Consider the following 16,966-nt stretch of genomic DNA (forward strand, 5'->3'; position numbering starts at 1 on the left):
AATGGCAAGAATCAAACTATTCTAAAGCATGAGTTTCCCATATCATGTCAGGGAACTCTTCTGATTTTCATCAGCCTATAAGAGTTCATGACTGTTAATTAAAGGTCTTTACTGACTGAATCTCCACCACCACCAGTATTACTACCACTGCTACTATTGCTCTTACTACTACTTTAATGGCCACAATTAATCCCACCTTCTTGTGTGGTCGGCTGCACAAGTTTTCTCTCTCCGCACCCCTCTATCACAAGCATTCTATCTGTTCAACCCAATCTCTCTCATGACCCTCTCCACCACCTCCTTCCCCCTCACTTTTGATCTGCCTCTTCTTCTCCTACCAACTACATCCATATCAAAAGTCTTCCTAAGAATATTAATGCCCCAAGCAAGGCAGATCTGCCTGCCATTCCTTTATCACTGTCCTCTGAAGCAACTTCTCCTCTTACTTTCTCAAGGCCAAGGACTCCGCTCCAAACAGAAGAACTGATCTTATTACGATTTTGCAAATCATCACCTCAGCTTAACCACAATCTCTCGAACATGTTTCAACCCGGAAACACTCCTCCACTTATTCCACCCTGGAATGATTTACTTATCATCCATCCGTCTCTATCTCTATCTCTCTCTTACCCCCTCTCCCTCCTTCTAGCCTCTCCCCACTCCCTCTAATCTCCCTCCCACAATCTCGCTGCCCCTCCTCCTTTCCCTCCACCTTTCTCATTGCAACCTCTCACCTCCTTTAATGCCATATCTGTCCTTTTTCAAATATCCACACACTCTCTTTTCTCACCAGTGCTCACCATGACCTCTGTGTTCGCTACATTTATCCTCATTTAAAAACTACCCACTTTTGAGGCTTCTACAGACCATACTGATACATATTCCACATGTAAAATTCAACTTTTTTATGCCCTCTTTCTTTCGTTTATCATTCTCAACAGCCTATTTCTCAATTTACTTCTCCACCGCTCCCCCACACCCTTCCCCAACTCCCTTATGTGCATCATAGATGGATAGCCTTTGATGAGCCAGAATATTGAAATAAAAATGAAATAATTGTGCAAACTGAACATATTAAGATTTGTATAAAGAATGAGAAACTCAAAAGCAAATTAACTGATCAGCTTCCAAATGTTACTAATGTAATGAGTGATGAATTATAAATCACAGATGGTAAAAATTTAAAGGAAAGAGTTTTAAGCAAAAATAACAAATAGTTCAGAGAGAGATCTCTTCAAGGTGGTCTCATGATCCATTAATAAAAAAAGGGCAGTATGTAATGATTATGTGGGTTTGCAAGAGTTTATATCATTAGCAAAGAGACAAAAAGAACCCAAGGTGTTACAAAGGTATTCAAAGTCAAGAGAACATTGCATCGACGAAATAGAAATGCTTCAAGGCACAACCAGCAACACTTGCAAAATACATGCAGCGCATCATGAGAGCAATTCAGTGAATGCATGCAAAATACTGATATGAGCAATCTCTACGATATCCAAAATCTCAAGGGTAAGGTGTTCGGCACAATGCCAGGGAGTGTCAGGACACAAGGACGGATGTTTCTTCAACATGCGTGGCAGGTAGAATGGTGCTTTAGTTGGAGAGTGTGGATTTTTACTCAAATACTACTTAATTCCTACTTATAGCCCTTTGTAAATTTGTTTTAAAAAAAAAAGACTTGCCGAGATCATTACCTGAACATCTGACTATAAAACGAATCATAATTTCAAAATTATAATCACATGCCTGGTCATGGGTTTCAAAATGATTGGCAAGAAAATTGAGCTATAAAACTTTCTTGATTATAAAAACAATTGCACAGAGTAAATATAATACCTTCACTATTATTCAAAAATCATGCCAGATAATTATTGTACTCAGCTATAATAATACTGTAACTGAAACAAACTATTGCAAACAATTTTATCATATTGGCTTTCATAAACACTTGACTGAAAGACAATTTGAGTGATATGAGATATTCTTGTTTTCAAAAAGCAATTCGATGCTGGAAAACGTAAATATATAATCTTTTAACAACTTTCACCTTGGGGTCCAAAACACCCCAGGCAGAACTTCCATTCAAAGAATGGTGCCGCTGTGTTTTCCGTGAAGCGCCCCACAGAGCTCCGAACCGCGCAGCCAACTCGCTATCTGCAAAATTGGAAGCCGGGGGCGCCTGCAAATTGAGCCTTCTGCAAAGCCGCCTGAACAAGCAAAAATAAAATAAAAATATCCCCCCAAAACTCTATCTTCCACAGCATATACCGTGATGGCGCTCACAGCATGATGGCTCAAAAGTGCATCACACACACAAAGGTTGAACCGTATGACACAAGGGATTGCTAAACTGAGACTTATTCGAAAACCGCTGAACCAAGCACTTCTGAAGACACAATATTTCTGCATCGCAATAGCAGACACCACAGCCCATATTGGAAGCAAACCATTATAGCTATAATCACACATTCAAAGTGGCAAAGTCAAAAGCAAATGTATTGGTGGAATTGCTTGTGAAGTTCCATTAATCACCACTCTGCGTGCTGATACCATGCGTAGATTGCTCATTATGGATAAACAGAGATGAAAGTGTAAATTTAATGCCTTTGCAGTGGGAGTATAAATTTAAGTTTGGCTTATGGGGTAGAGAACAAGTTGTAAGTCTTTCTTCTTCGTTCATTAATGTTGAATGAAGTTCTTTGAAAAGCAGGAGATGTGGGGATTGAAGTGCTCAAGGCAATAGCCTAGTATGATGGCAGGGCCAGAAGTGGAGTCTGATGTCTATGACGAAGAGTGAAATCTCGAATCACAAAGTGTAGCGAACAATCTGTGTGAGCCAGGGGCATCAGAGAGGTAGAAGAGTAAAATTTGCATAGCAGGGCTGCCTCACTGAAGAACACCATATCCTTCCCTTTATTGAGTCAAAAAAAAATGTGGAGATAAACAGCAAGTTGCACATTGAAGAGGAAATCGAGGCCTCAAATGAAATTTAAAAGCGACATAGGAATTACACCTCGGTCATGATACACAACAGAAACGAAAGTGCGCTCACATGTACCTGCAGAAATTCCTCGAAATGTAAATGCAACTTCAGCAACAGTATGTTAGTAATAAGCCTCATGTTGGCTTAATGGTTAAGGTGGCTGCTTATATTTTAGGGTCTTGAGTTTGATCCCCTGTCTAACGATTGAATTAACACCAGACGGGTTGACTTAGCCTGTCATGCTTCCGAGGTCGGTAAAATGAGTACCAGCTTTCTTGTAACAGGGGCACTGCATCAGCAGCACAGTCACACTTCTAGAAAATTAGGCTGCATACAAATAAATAAACAAATAAATGTGAAGAATAGTTACTTCATTAAATCAGCCCCTCCCTCACCCACCTCAAGTCATCAATCTTCACCACCCAAACACCAAGTCCTCCACCCCCCCCCCAACACCAGCAACAATATTGAAATTATAAAATTAACCACATTTATCTGTTCTGACTTAAAAAAAAAAAAGTTAACCTTGCGTATCCGCTCTACCACCTCACTCAATACTCAATTATCTGACTCTGGAGCTGTCATCCCTTCATTTTCAAGTTGCTTCTTCACGTCCTACTTGGAAAAAGTCCTTTGGTCACCCTGACATAGATACTCACTGCTATTGGAAGTTCGCCTGACGATTCATCGTGTGTAAATGTTGAAGCAAGAAAACATTTTAATAAATGTGCCATCTCACCCTCATCGTCCAAGAATTCTGCATTGCTATTCCTCAATTGGCCCACGTTCCTCTTAACTCTTTCCTTACCCCTCATACGCTTAAATAATGTCTTGCTGTTGTGTTTCAGGAAATCTCTCGACTTCTTATGTAGGGATGGCGTGGCACTCCAGCGTAGGTTTAATACAACACAAATCCTCCAAAAAAAGTAAAAAATAAACGACATCACAGGATTATTGTGTGGCAATTGGCAACTCAAGGGTGGGCTCTTACAATGTTTGTTTCTTCCCCTCCACCGCTAAACTCTGGAACTATTTACTTTCTCACGTCTTCCCAAACACTTATGACCTTCCCCTTTTTCAAAAAGCAGATTTTTCTTTAAATGGCCACAAAAACTCCTTGACTATCCTCTTTCCTTACTTTTCTATCAATGAATTTCTATTATTTAAGACCTGGCCTCAATGAGGATTATTTAGTCCGTGACTGGAGGCTTCAACATTTTTTTTTGTTAATCTGTGTGCCAAGTTTGAACAAGATCGGTCAATGCATGTCCGATAAATGGTTGAGGACGTGTTTAACACCAGGGTTTTTTTACAACTGAAATGGCCATCAGTCCGCCATCTTGGATCTCAGGTCAAAAAATAAATAATGTGCATATGTCCACCATCATGTGTTGGCTTTTTGCCAAGAACTAATAAAATTGGTCCATACATGTCTGCTATTTGAGGCAGATATGGTTGCGGATGCACAGATGCGCGCACACACACACACACACACACACACACACACACACACACACACACACACACACACACACACACACACACACACACACACACAGACATGAAAATTGAGACCAAATCCATAAGCTCCTGTTTCGGACGAAGTCCAATGGGAGCTAAAAATATATCAAGATATAAACTTAGTAAAGCACACACCAGGGGGTGTGTTCCGTTAGCAAGCAGCTTACTCTCGGTTGCTAAGCACCTTGCTTGCTCGATTCTCTCAAACAAGCACTCCAATGTAAGAGTTCTCTGCACCACTTAACAGTTGTCTCCATGGAAACAATGCTGTCGTTGTACTCGAAAAAAATGGTGTCTAGGCTATCGTTTTAAGTTTTACTCGATTCTCTTGTGACAACTTCCCCAAACAAATTTATTGTGTTAGGCTTTAGTTATTTTATAACTTGGTTTACGGATCCGCCGACGGTATATTTGCCGAAAATGAAATATAAATATAAAACACATTTTTAGCCTTTTAGATTTATAAATTTTCCGCCGAAGGTGCAAAAGTTTCAAAACCCGAAATGTAAACGTCGGCATTTATTTTCAAAATATAATTTCATGCGCGCACACCAAATGGCTGAGTCCCCTTTAACCAAACTGCGCAGTAGAGCTGTGCAGTAGTCTTCGGTCATGGCGTCTGAGCAGAGGCCAGTGTGGTTCAGATTGACTGTGGTTTCTGGGGCGAAAGTGCTTGTTAAGAAGTATGTCAGCGGTATAAATTTGAGTGACTGTATTGGTGATCTAATCACGCAACATCTTGACGACAAATATTCTGGCCGAACTATTGCATCACCAGCAGGGATGATTCGCAGGCTACTCTCGATCGTGCCGATTTTGTTTCCGTCAAAAGTTGTACACCGCTGTTCGTATTGAAAGATTTTGGTGCCAAGTACGTCAAAGTTTCCCTGCGAGATGCTGATATTAAGCTTTCAACGGACCAGAAATCAGCCTTTCATGTGCTCATGGGGAAGGGGAGACGGTACGATCAGATGCCCGCTGAAAAGTAAGAGCTGGTTATGGCTCTGATTGACCGTTTTGAGCATGTTGACTCCTAGTAGACACATTTTTTAAATCATATCCAGCACTATGCACTGGTGTGCACACACACATCTACGACTTGGACAGTAATTTTCTCAGCATTGTTTACATTTGTTTGATGATCCATCAGGTTTCTATAAGAAAAACATGCCAGACTATATTGTAAAAACAAGTTTTAATCCTTCTTTATTGTTTTTCACATTAGATGATACAGTGAACATGGGCATCCTGCATTTGAATGGTCTTCCATCTTGAATGTTTTCTTCGATCCTCCTGGTCTGGGATTGATATATATATATATATATATATATATATATATATATATATATATATATATATATATATATATATATATATATATATATATATTGTTGCGGTTTTCGCGCCCGCCGGCGTGCTGACGGCCACGTAACTCGAATCGCGGCACGTCGCCCACCGGACGGACAATCCAGTCGTGACCCTCTCGGACTAACGCCGGGAACCAGTCACGGGTGGACCTTTCGGTCTCACCGCGATCGAGCCAATCAGCCCCCGCGTGGGATAGGGTTGCTCGCCAAATTCGACCTACCTAAGTACCCACGCGGAGGGTAGACCGGGCGATCGCACCTCGCCGCAGGTCGACTTCGGACACGGGCCACTTAAGCGACCCGTTCCGTACTATCAGAATAACCGAGCGGTGTTATCGTCGACCTCGACGGTTCGATTAATTATCGGGCGTATTCAGCCCACTACCAACCCTTTACGTGAAGCAAGATGAGGATTCAATGAGAGAAATGACGAAGCGAAGCGGGAAACAGTTCAACACAAAGCACATTTATTCGCGGCACACGGGAGCACACATATACAATTCCACCAAATGCACACAGAAAAGACACAATGTAATTTACACAAAAAGCAAATGTAAAAGCGAAAACACAATGCAGAGCTAATACCGACTACCGAGCACACGGCAACACTTATACAATTCTACTTCACAGACGGCGCCGACAACACATACCCAAAACCAAGGAAAAGAATACCCTCAAGGATGAGGCGGGCCTGAGGCCGAGACCGGGTCGCGCCTACCCGTCTGGTGATGAGACGCGGAGCGGCGATGGCGCCTCAACTCCGCGGGCCTCGCGGACAGTGTCTGGTAGGGGTGGGAAAGGGGCCCCCTTGGTCGCACTATCTCAGCGCGGGGGGAAACAGGAGGGGGTTGCTGATGCTCGGGGTATAGAGGATTTTTATTATCCCGCGACGAGCGTCTCCACCTCGGCCAGGTCGCGCTGTCGGCCTCCCAGGGGTGCAGCTCCCTGCACGACGCGAGCACCCCCTCGTCCGCCCTCGCCGCCTCTCCACAGCTCCGTCCCCTCCGTTCCGACTCCAACGCACACGACGACCAGCTCCTTCTTGCCAACTCCACCGCCCGCGAAGTCTCGACTCTCTGTTTCCGACTCTCCTACTCTCCGCCTCTCGACTCCCTGGACTGACGAACACGGTCCTTTTATCAGCCCCGTAGCTTCGCCCTCTCATCTTTGACCCCCTCCCTTCGACCTTTCACCTCGCTCCCCATTGGCCCGAGAAAAAGTGGGCGTGAAGGCTTTTTGATCCATAAATTTGCATATATCGATCGCCCTGGGGGCGGGGCCAATTCGCCCCTCGCTCACTGATTGGACGGCAAAAAGTGGGCGTGTGTCGTTTTTGATCCGTTTTTGAAGCACAAAATCCGTGATTTTGTACACGCTGTTCGGCGTGCGCCCTGCACGAGTCCAACACCGGTACCCACAGCGGGGCAAGAACGGTGGCGATGCGACGGTTGCGAGGTGTGACGGGAAGGTCGTGGCGGTTGTGGTGAAGCGGCGTTGTGGTTGGTGGTTGATGTTGTGGTTGTGGTGGTAACCATGGCGGTTGGTCCAAAATAAAGACAGCAAAAGAAAAACGGCTATCCTGAAGAGTCGCAGCACGCATAAATGACATGTATTCCCACTAGACAACGGGTTTGGGCCTAACTACACATGTACTTACCGAGATACCTCACCTAAGGGACCTGAATGGTGGTTTGCGAATTTGGTAACCACAACAATATATATATATATATATATATATATATATATATATATATATATATATATATATATATATATATATATATATATATATATATATATATATATATATATTTTCCCCCCAACTACCCTTGTCTTTTCCATGGAACATCCGAAAACAAAATCATAAAAATATATAATTTCTAAAAATTGAAATTATATTTATATTTATATTTCAACCTACCGACCCTACATTTTAGCTGAAGAACTGTGTAAACCAAGTTATAAAATAACTAAGGCATTAGCAGCAGCTACAGAGTACAATTAAGAGGGAAAGAAAGGTAAATAAATTGGGACTGAGAAAGAGGAGCCTCCTACCAAGCGTATCTATCTCCTCGTCAAAAAAATTAAATAGAAGAAAAAAAATAGGAAAGAATACACAATTTTTCTTCCATATGAATTTTTTTTTTAATATTGACTTTTGGAACAAAAAAGAAGGAAAAAAATAGGAGAAAAGTGTATTGTTGCAGCTTTGAGAAACCACTATTGTGAATGTGTACTCACGACACGTAGGTCCCTTCAGCATAGTTATTTATGTAATAAATGTTTAGAAAAGTCCTTTACCTTTTAGATGGGTGAGTGGGATCCAAACTTCATTGGGATGGGTAGATTAGGATTCACGCCCTATTTTTTTATTTGCACATGGAAGGTCGACGACAAGGTGTTGGCAGCCATTTGATGTGGGTGTGTGCTGATCCCTTCCTTACATTCCCTTTATCATTAATTTCGTCTCTGTCTCTGTCTCTGTCTCTGTCTCTTCTCACCCCACATGTAAACACATACTTTTATTTAATACAAGCTGTAGTTTGACACGATCTCTTCCCACACACGCTTAAGGGAATTAAGACATTAGCTACAGATACACAAACTCAAACTCCCCTTCGCTCAAAAGGAGATCCCTCATCATGCAACCCTCAACCATTAACCCCATTCTAAGCCTTCATGATGGCGATCACGTGCCCGGGCGATGTTTGGTCGCATTGACCTGATAGAAATTGGCTCCATTTGTTTCCCCATAATCGTTCTTGCATGCCTCAAACCAGCTGAATGCTCGCTCGCCTTAAGCGGTGGCAAGGGCAAGCGCGGTCCCACTCTAATGATAGCCAGAAGCCCAGAACAAGAGGTCTCGCTGCAGAAACTGGAATGGGATGGGATGAGGAATGCCAATCTGCGAGCAGGCAGATGATGCACACATTCTCGAAGATTCCAGGCCGGCCTTATAAAAGAGCAAACCACAGAGCGTTTGCTCAAGGCTCCTTTCAGCGGTGGTTTACATTGAGACTCCTTTCAACGAAAATTTGAGGCTCCTTTCGATGGTCATTGAGGCTCATTTGTTTTTCCTCTTTCAACAGATACCACAGTCATTCTTTCAACGGGCGCCAGACACTGTTCCCTGAGGCCCGAGATGAACGGGCGCCGGACACTGTTCCCTGAGGCCCGAGATGAACGGGCGCCGGACACTGTTCCCTGAGGCCCGAGATGAACGGGCGCCGGACACTGTTCCCTGAGGTAGCGCTGCTGGTTCTTGGCACTTTTGCCTCACGAACTGTCATCATGAGCGAGGAGCCGAGACTGCTTGATTGGTGTTCGTAGTTGCATCACACCCTACCATGGGGTGAAGTTATTCGTTCTCGGTGGCCTCAGGTCCGGGGAAGTTCGGGGACTTTCCCCTCGTAGTACGCTCAGGCCCTGAGACCTCAAAAATATTTTAAATAGTGAGTTTTGGAACAAAAAAAGAAAAAAGAAAACAGGAAAAATAGGAGAAAAACAAATTAATGGAGAGTTTTGAAACAAAAACTTCATGAAAGAAAAGGAGAAAAAAATATTTCAAATATCCAGTTTTGGAACAAAAATAAATAGAAAAAAATAGATTTTAAAGAGCCAGTTTCCACCACCACCACTATCACTCGTGTGTAAATGTCACAGAGCCAGTTTCCACCACCACCACTATCACTCGTGTGTAAATGTCGCAGAGCGAGTTTCCACCACCACCACTATCACTCGTGTGCAAATGTCACAGAGCCAGTTTTACCACCACCACTATCACTCGTGTGTAAATGTCACAGAGCCAGTTTCCACCACCACCACTATCACTCGTGTGCAAATGTCACAGAGCCAGTTTCCACCACCACCACTATCACTCATGTGTAAATGTCACAGAGCCAGTTTCCACCACCACCACTATCACTCATGTGTAAATGTCGCAGAGCGAGTTTCCACCACCACCACTATCACTCGTGTGCAAATGTCACAGAGCCAGTTTCCACCACCACCACTATCACTCGTGTGTAAATGTCACAGAGCCAGTTTCCATCACCACCACTATCACTCGTGTGTAAATGTAACAAAGCCAGTTTGCACCACCACCAATCACTCAGGTGTAAATGTCACAGAGCCAATTTCCACCACCACCACTATCACTTGTGTGTAAATGTAACAAAGCCAGTTTCCGCCACCACCAGTCACTCAGGTGTAAATGTAACAGAGCCAGTTTCCACCACCACTATCACTCAGGTGTAAATGTAAGAGAGCCAGTTTCCACCACCAACACTATCACTCGTGTGTAAATGTAACAAAGCCAGTTTCCTCCACCACCAGTCACTCATGTGTAAATGTAACAGAGCCATTTTCCACCACCACCACTATCACTCGTGTGTAAATGTAACAGAGCCAGTTTCCACCACCACCACTATTACTCATGTGTAAATATAACAGAGCCAGTTTCCACCACCACCACTGTCACTCGGGTGAAAATGTAACAGAGCTAGTTTCCACCACCACCACTGTCACTCGTTTGTAAATGTAACTGAGCCAGTTTCCACAACCACCACTGTCACTCATGCGTAAATGTAACAAAACCAGTTTCCACCACCACCAGTCACTCAGGTGTAAATGTAAGAGAGCCAGTTTCCACCACCACCACGATCACTCGTGTGGAAATGTAACAAAGCCAGTTTCCGCCACCACCAGTCACTCAGGTGTAAATGTAACAGAGCCAGTTTCCACCACCACTATCACTCAGGTGTAAATGTAAGAGAGCCAGTTTCCACCACCACCACTATCACTCGTGTGTAAATGTAACAAAGCCAGTTTCCACCACCACTATCACTCAGGTTTAAATGTAACAGAGCCAGTTTCCAAGAAAAAAATAGGAAATACATTGGAGAAAAATATTTGAAATTGGCAGTTTTGAACAAAACAAAAAGGGAAAAAATCGCATCCACTTTGGTGTATAAGAACAAAGTATAGAAATATAGTGAAAAAATAGCAGCAAATCGGGTGTAAAAAAAAGAAGTCCAGGAAAGAAAAATCGAGGGGGAAAAAGTGAAAAAAATAGCACTGCAACCACCAAAATCTCCAAAATAATAAAAAAAAATAGGACAGGAAACCTATCTTTTGGCTATTTTTGGGGGGAATTTTTTTTAAATAGCACTGAAATACCAAAAAGACTAAAGATAGCAAAAAAATATGGGGAAAAATATTTTTGCTTGCTGCAAATCGACTATGGTGTAGATACCATTGCATTTTGGGATTCAGGGTTTGCATGTTTGGAGATCTGAAAGAATTAGGATGAAAATTGGAATAAAAATAAAATTATGAAATGCAGATTTCAATAATATGAGAAAACGTATAACAGTGGTGTGCCTCTGAACATTTAATTAGTTGTAGTATCATTATGAATATGACTACGGCAACCATTTTTGCCAACATAACAAAGCACATCTCTCAATTACTTGCTCCCCTTGCCGAGCAGCTCGGCAAGCGGCTTGTACGGGCACGCGAGAGCGAAGGAACGGCCTGTGTGGTTGTTTTTTCTGGCACGCGGTTTGAAAGTTTTTTATTTTATTTTATTTGCACGTACCGGCACGTACGTATGGGCACGCACTCGGACATTTGATATTAATCGGACAAGTGGTTCCCAAGATATGGCCATTTATTTACCAAACCAATGACAGGATATGGTGCTCGGACATCACAATTGACGTCACAATTCTTCTTTTTTTGCACGTACAGGCCCGCACTAGTCTATGTGTCTGCGACCGCTGCTTCTCGACAACCTCTGGTCTGATCTTATTGAAACTTGCCAGGTATATTGCTGGGGCCCTTATAAAAAAACTAATATAACTAATATAAAACGATAGAACTAATATGAAAAATATTATCAATCGAATCTGAAAATCTCAAAGTGAGGACATGTGCAAGTCCTGCACACCTGTTGATAACGTAAAGCTTCGATGTGGTCAGAGAGGTTTACAAAACGTGAAGCTGGTTATTTCTCCATTTTGGAAACGTGTACCTGACGTCCTTCAGGATAAATTTGCCTGCGAAGCAAGATCATGCAGGAAATCGTTTCAGGCTTCCTTCATGTTTCCTGTAACATATTTACACATGCCTGACTTGGATATTAAGCCCTCACACCTGATTTTAGCAAAAAATTCTCACTTCTGACACCGATTCCAAAATTGACATTTATATAGCTTTGGCACGTGGAAGGAACAAATACTTGGGAGGCGAAAAACTTGACAGCACCTGGGACTCAAACCTTTAAACTCGAGTCTTTAGGCTCTGTCACTTGATCTGGTAGTTAGTCAAGCAGTTAGAAATTTAATTGTACACGTTATATAAGAGAGTGCACGAGCACTCATGTGGGGATGGTGCAGGAAAAAAAATGTCGGTCCCACCCGCTCCATACAAAACTAAAGTTGGGGAATCTTCTCTAAAAAGTTGCTTAAGCTACATTTGAGAGCCTACCTGGTATGTTTAGCTGATTGTCTGGACTGGAATCACTTTTCAGTACCCTGGCCAATGGAAAAAGCAAGAAACAGACATCGATCAAAACTAGAAAATCTTCTTCTTAATAATAATAATAATAATAATAATAATAATCATCTTCAGATGGCATATTTCTGAGTTGCCTCTCTCAATGGCAATAACTCTATCATCCGACAGTTTTACTTGGTACAGCATCCTTTGCTATCATAATTTTACTCGCTTTGAAAGGATTCCATGAAAAGTAGGCAAAACTGCATTTCTTTGTAAAAGAATAGGAAGGGATTGGAGGGGTGGCAGGACTACGGTTGTCAATCAGCCTGATGGGGCAGAGCCGCAAAACACATTTGCCCAAGGGCCAGTCAGACCTCCATGGGTGTGGTTAACAGTGGAATATTATCAGGAAATGTGTGACAGCAACAACTCATGAAGTACTTACTATTTAGAAAGTTAGATCATCTATAAAGTTTGTACTCCAGCATTTGTAAATCAGTAGCAGAATATATATATATATATATATATATATATATATATATATATATATATATATATATATATATATATATATATATATATATATATATATATATATATATATATATATATATATATATATATATATATATATATATATATATATATATATATAAACTAAAGAAACAAGAAAACATTTTAAAATAGAAGGGCACTCGGAAGAGTGCATACCTCCGCCATGCAATGTCTGATCTACGAGAACATATCGGGCCCATTACATTTTTGAAATATCATGCTAAACGGTACTATGTCGTTTTTTGCCCAATATCTCTCAATGGTCAAGAAACACTTTAAAAATTGAAGAATTCTCATAACCAGATCCGGATCCAGATCTTCACCAAAATCGAATTAATTCGTTCTTGCCACACACCAACCTGTCCACCAAGTTTATTCCGAATCCGTCCCCAATTTTTTGAGATACCGTGCTATATATTGGTTTAGCCCTATCTCTCCCCAGCAGACACACGACGTCAGTATGAACGATTCACGACGTCGGGAATCGGCCGCTTGGTTGTACAACCAGATCACGACGCGGTACAGCCACAGCGCGCCGCGATGATCTAAAACTGTTTTTTCTGCCTCGTGTGTTGCCATGGTGACCGCTTTTCCACCTCGTGACGTGTGTGGTTGTGTTTGCCTTTCACCGGAGGAGAGATCTGATTGGCTAATTGCTATTTCCGCATCACGAGCCGCCATTTCCAAAGTTTGGTTAAACTTGTGAACTTTCAGCTGTTTCTGAGTGTGACAGAGACAATCCGCTTTAATCTGCAGAAGACTTTAGCTTTTTTCGTGAAAATTATCTTCCACTGTGATCTTTTTGTAAGTATAATATTATAAATCGATTTTATGTGTCTTAGCTTTTGTTTCTGGACGTTTTAAAGATCACAGAATCCATGATGTGTTCCTGTTACCGGTGTGATGGAATCTATATCGTTACATTCAATGTAAACTCTCCCGGGCCCTTCGGGGCCCTCGAGTGGTTCGAGCGTTGGACTCGGGAATGGAATCTGACGATCGAATCCTCCAACACCCGATTTCATCGTCCGTTTATCTCGTTTAGCTGTCACTGATATGGCCCTGATCGTGTGGAGGTGCGGGTAGGGACAAGCCCTCATCTATCTATAATTCCAGGTGTGTGTGTGTGTGTGTGTGTGTGTGTGTGTGTGTGTGTGTGTGTGTGTGTGTGTGTGTGTGTGTGTGTGTGTGTGTGTGTGTGTGTGTGTGTGTGTGTGTGTGTGTGTGTGTCTCCGCTGTTTCTCGATAACCACTGGTCCGATCTCATTGAAACTTGCCAGGTATATTGTTGGGGCCCTGTAGATGTGCCTTTTCAAGGTTTAATATTAATCGGACAAGTGGTTCCCAAGTTATGGCCATTTATTTACCAACCAATGACAGGACACTGTGCTATGACTTCATGATTGACGTCACAATTTTTTTTTTAATTTTTTTTGCACGTGCGGGCACACGAGAGCGAAGGAACGACCTGTGTGGTTGTTGTTTCTGGCACGCGGTTTGAAAGTAAATTTTTTCCACGTACGGTCACGCACGTAGGGGCACGTACATCCAGGCATGCACGTACGAGCATGCACTAGTCTATCCATAATTCCAGCAATGAGTGTGTCTGTGTGTCTGTGACCGCTGTTTCTCGACAACCACTGGTCCAATCTAATTGAAACTTGCCAGGTATATTGCTGGAGACCTGAGGATGTGGCTTTTCAAGGTTTGATATTAATCGGACAAGTGCTTCCCAAGTTATGGCCATTTATTTACCAAACCAACTGTGTAGGCGTGGCCGAAGGGGAAGAGATCCTCAGCCGCGTTCCCCATTACGGGTTACAACGTACGGACTTCCGGATAGTGATGACTGACTGTATTCTCATAATTTCTAGATTTCTTATGCGCATTTAGAGATGAACACAATGCCCCAATCCAGTCGTCATTTACGAGAGCAAAGGAACGGCCCGGTTGTTTGAAAGTTGTTATTTTTATTATTTTTATTTTTTGCACGTACAGCCATGCACGTACGGGCACACATGTACGGGCACATACTAGTGTAGTAATAACGAGTAACAGCAACACGCTGTGCCAGCCGTCTATGTCCTTGATTATTAAGAATTTGCAGCATAGTTAATTGTAATGTTGTATGTTGGAAACCCAGCCTAAGTTTACATTGTGAAAATATTTACATGGACTTTTATGCATAATGAAGTTATTTTATTTTTTTGTGAAATTAAGATTGAAAACACCCAACAATTAATTTTTTTGTGCTTTGGAATTATTTATGTGAGATGCATTCAAAATTGTGTTTTCATACTTAATGATGTTAGATTTATATTTTTTCTTTGTCTGAATACACACACATAGATATAGATTTGGTCTCATTAATTTACCTGATTGTAATTCAGTTTTATATAATTTTATGCACTGTTCATATAATGTCAAGTATCATCTGTTTAAGTATTTTTGCACCTCATTCATTCTATTGATGCCCGCTGTGGGACATAAGTAAAAAGATTTCTAAATTGTATATATCATGGAGAAATTCTATCAGAGAGGTGTTTGACTTCCCAAGTAGGAAGTAAAAGTTTTTATGATCCTTTGAATTTATCTGATCAGTACCCATATTGTACTCTTTTACCAGTCATTGCTGAATTTCTACCTATTGAATGTCAACTATGATGTCGTATAGCAAAATTTATATGTTGTTCTTCATCTTCTCATAATTATTACCTGAGGTTGTTTAATTATGAATCTTGTAACAATGGGTAGTATGCCATCAGTAGCCAAAAATTTTAATTACATTTTATATAAATGCAACTTATCTGTCAATACCTTTTATGCTCCTAATGCCCATAATGTATGCAAGCATAGAATTATCATCAGTTTTTTTTTTTTTTTTTTTTTTTTTCTCTCTCTCTCTCTCTCTCTCTCTTTCTCTCTTTCTCTCTTTCTCTCTTTCTCTCTTTCTCTCTTTCTCTCTTTCTCTCTTTCTCTCTCTCTCTCTCTCTCTCTCTCTCTCTCTCTCTCTCTCTCTCTCTCTCTCTCTCTCTCTCTCTCTCTCTCTCTCTCTCTCTCTCTCTCTCTCTCTCTCTCTCTCTCTCTCTCTCTCTCTCTCTCTCTCTCTCTCTCTCTCTCTCTCTCTCTCTCTCTCTCTCTCTCTCTCTCTCTCTCTCTCTCTCTCTCTCTCTCTCTCTCTCTCTCTCTCTCTCTCTCTCTCTCTCTCTCTCTCTCTCTCTCTCTCTCTCTCTCTCTCTCTCTCTCTCTCTCTCTCTCTCTCTCTCTCTCTCTCTCTCTCTCTCTCTCTCTCTCTTTCTCTCTTTCTCTCTTTCTCTCTTTCTCTCTTTCTCTCTTTCTCTCTTTCTCTCTTTCTCTCTTTCTCTCTTTTTCTCTTTTTCTCTTTCTCTTATATATATTTTTATGTATATATAGTGCAGCCTATGGCTGCTGGTTGCATCATTGGTTGGGACGTGGCTATGCCACTGATAACATACCAGTACACTGGTACTCATTTTGCCGACCTCAGAAGGATGACAGGCTGAGTCAACCTCCTGGTGTATTTTAATTCAGCAGCCAACAGGGCTTAAACTCAGGACCCTAGGATCCCAAGCCACCACCCTAACCACTAAGCCAACACCAGGCTTAAGTTTTACTAACACTGCATGATGATGATGATGTTGTTGTACTTAAAGGTGCCTTTGTGCAGTCAATTATATTTGAGAGAGAAGCTCCACAGTTCCTCTATGGAGTAGAAATTTTTGAATTTGAATTGTTAACTGTGCTTTGCACAAAGTGAATTTGTCAAAAAGGTATTTACGACTTTTACCCATGTGGTATTTCTTTTTATTCCCCATTTTTAGTATATGTTTCTCAGTTGCAATGGTATCTACTTTTATTGATTGTATGTTTGTATTTGAGTGTGCTTTTTTTGGTACGGATAAAGATACTATTATTGTTAATACTGCTTGTATATTTTTCCACAATCATGCTCTGCATGATACGTGATAATAAATGATTATGAATTACAGTTGTTTTCAAGTTGTGGTCATTATGTGTT

The 16,966-nt window shown here is 41.6% G+C and overlaps 1 long non-coding RNA gene across 1 annotated transcript; it reads right to left on the minus strand.

Moving 5' to 3' along the window:
• Positions 1–1,286: 1,286 nt before the first annotated feature.
• On the minus strand, positions 1,287–14,868 carry LOC147029778 (uncharacterized). The gene is made up of 3 exons (XR_015056082.1): positions 13,401–14,868; positions 12,361–12,407; positions 1,287–2,827 (listed from the first exon to the last, which is right to left on the minus strand). It is a non-coding gene; the product is annotated as an uncharacterized LOC147029778 (long non-coding RNA).
• Positions 14,869–16,966: the final 2,098 nt, after the last annotated feature.

Source organism: Eptatretus burgeri, chromosome 3 (genome assembly GCF_056783735.1).
Source record: "Eptatretus burgeri isolate ZD-2024b chromosome 3, Ebu_testis_v1, whole genome shotgun sequence".
Lineage (NCBI taxonomy): Eukaryota > Metazoa > Chordata > Myxini > Myxiniformes > Myxinidae > Eptatretus > Eptatretus burgeri.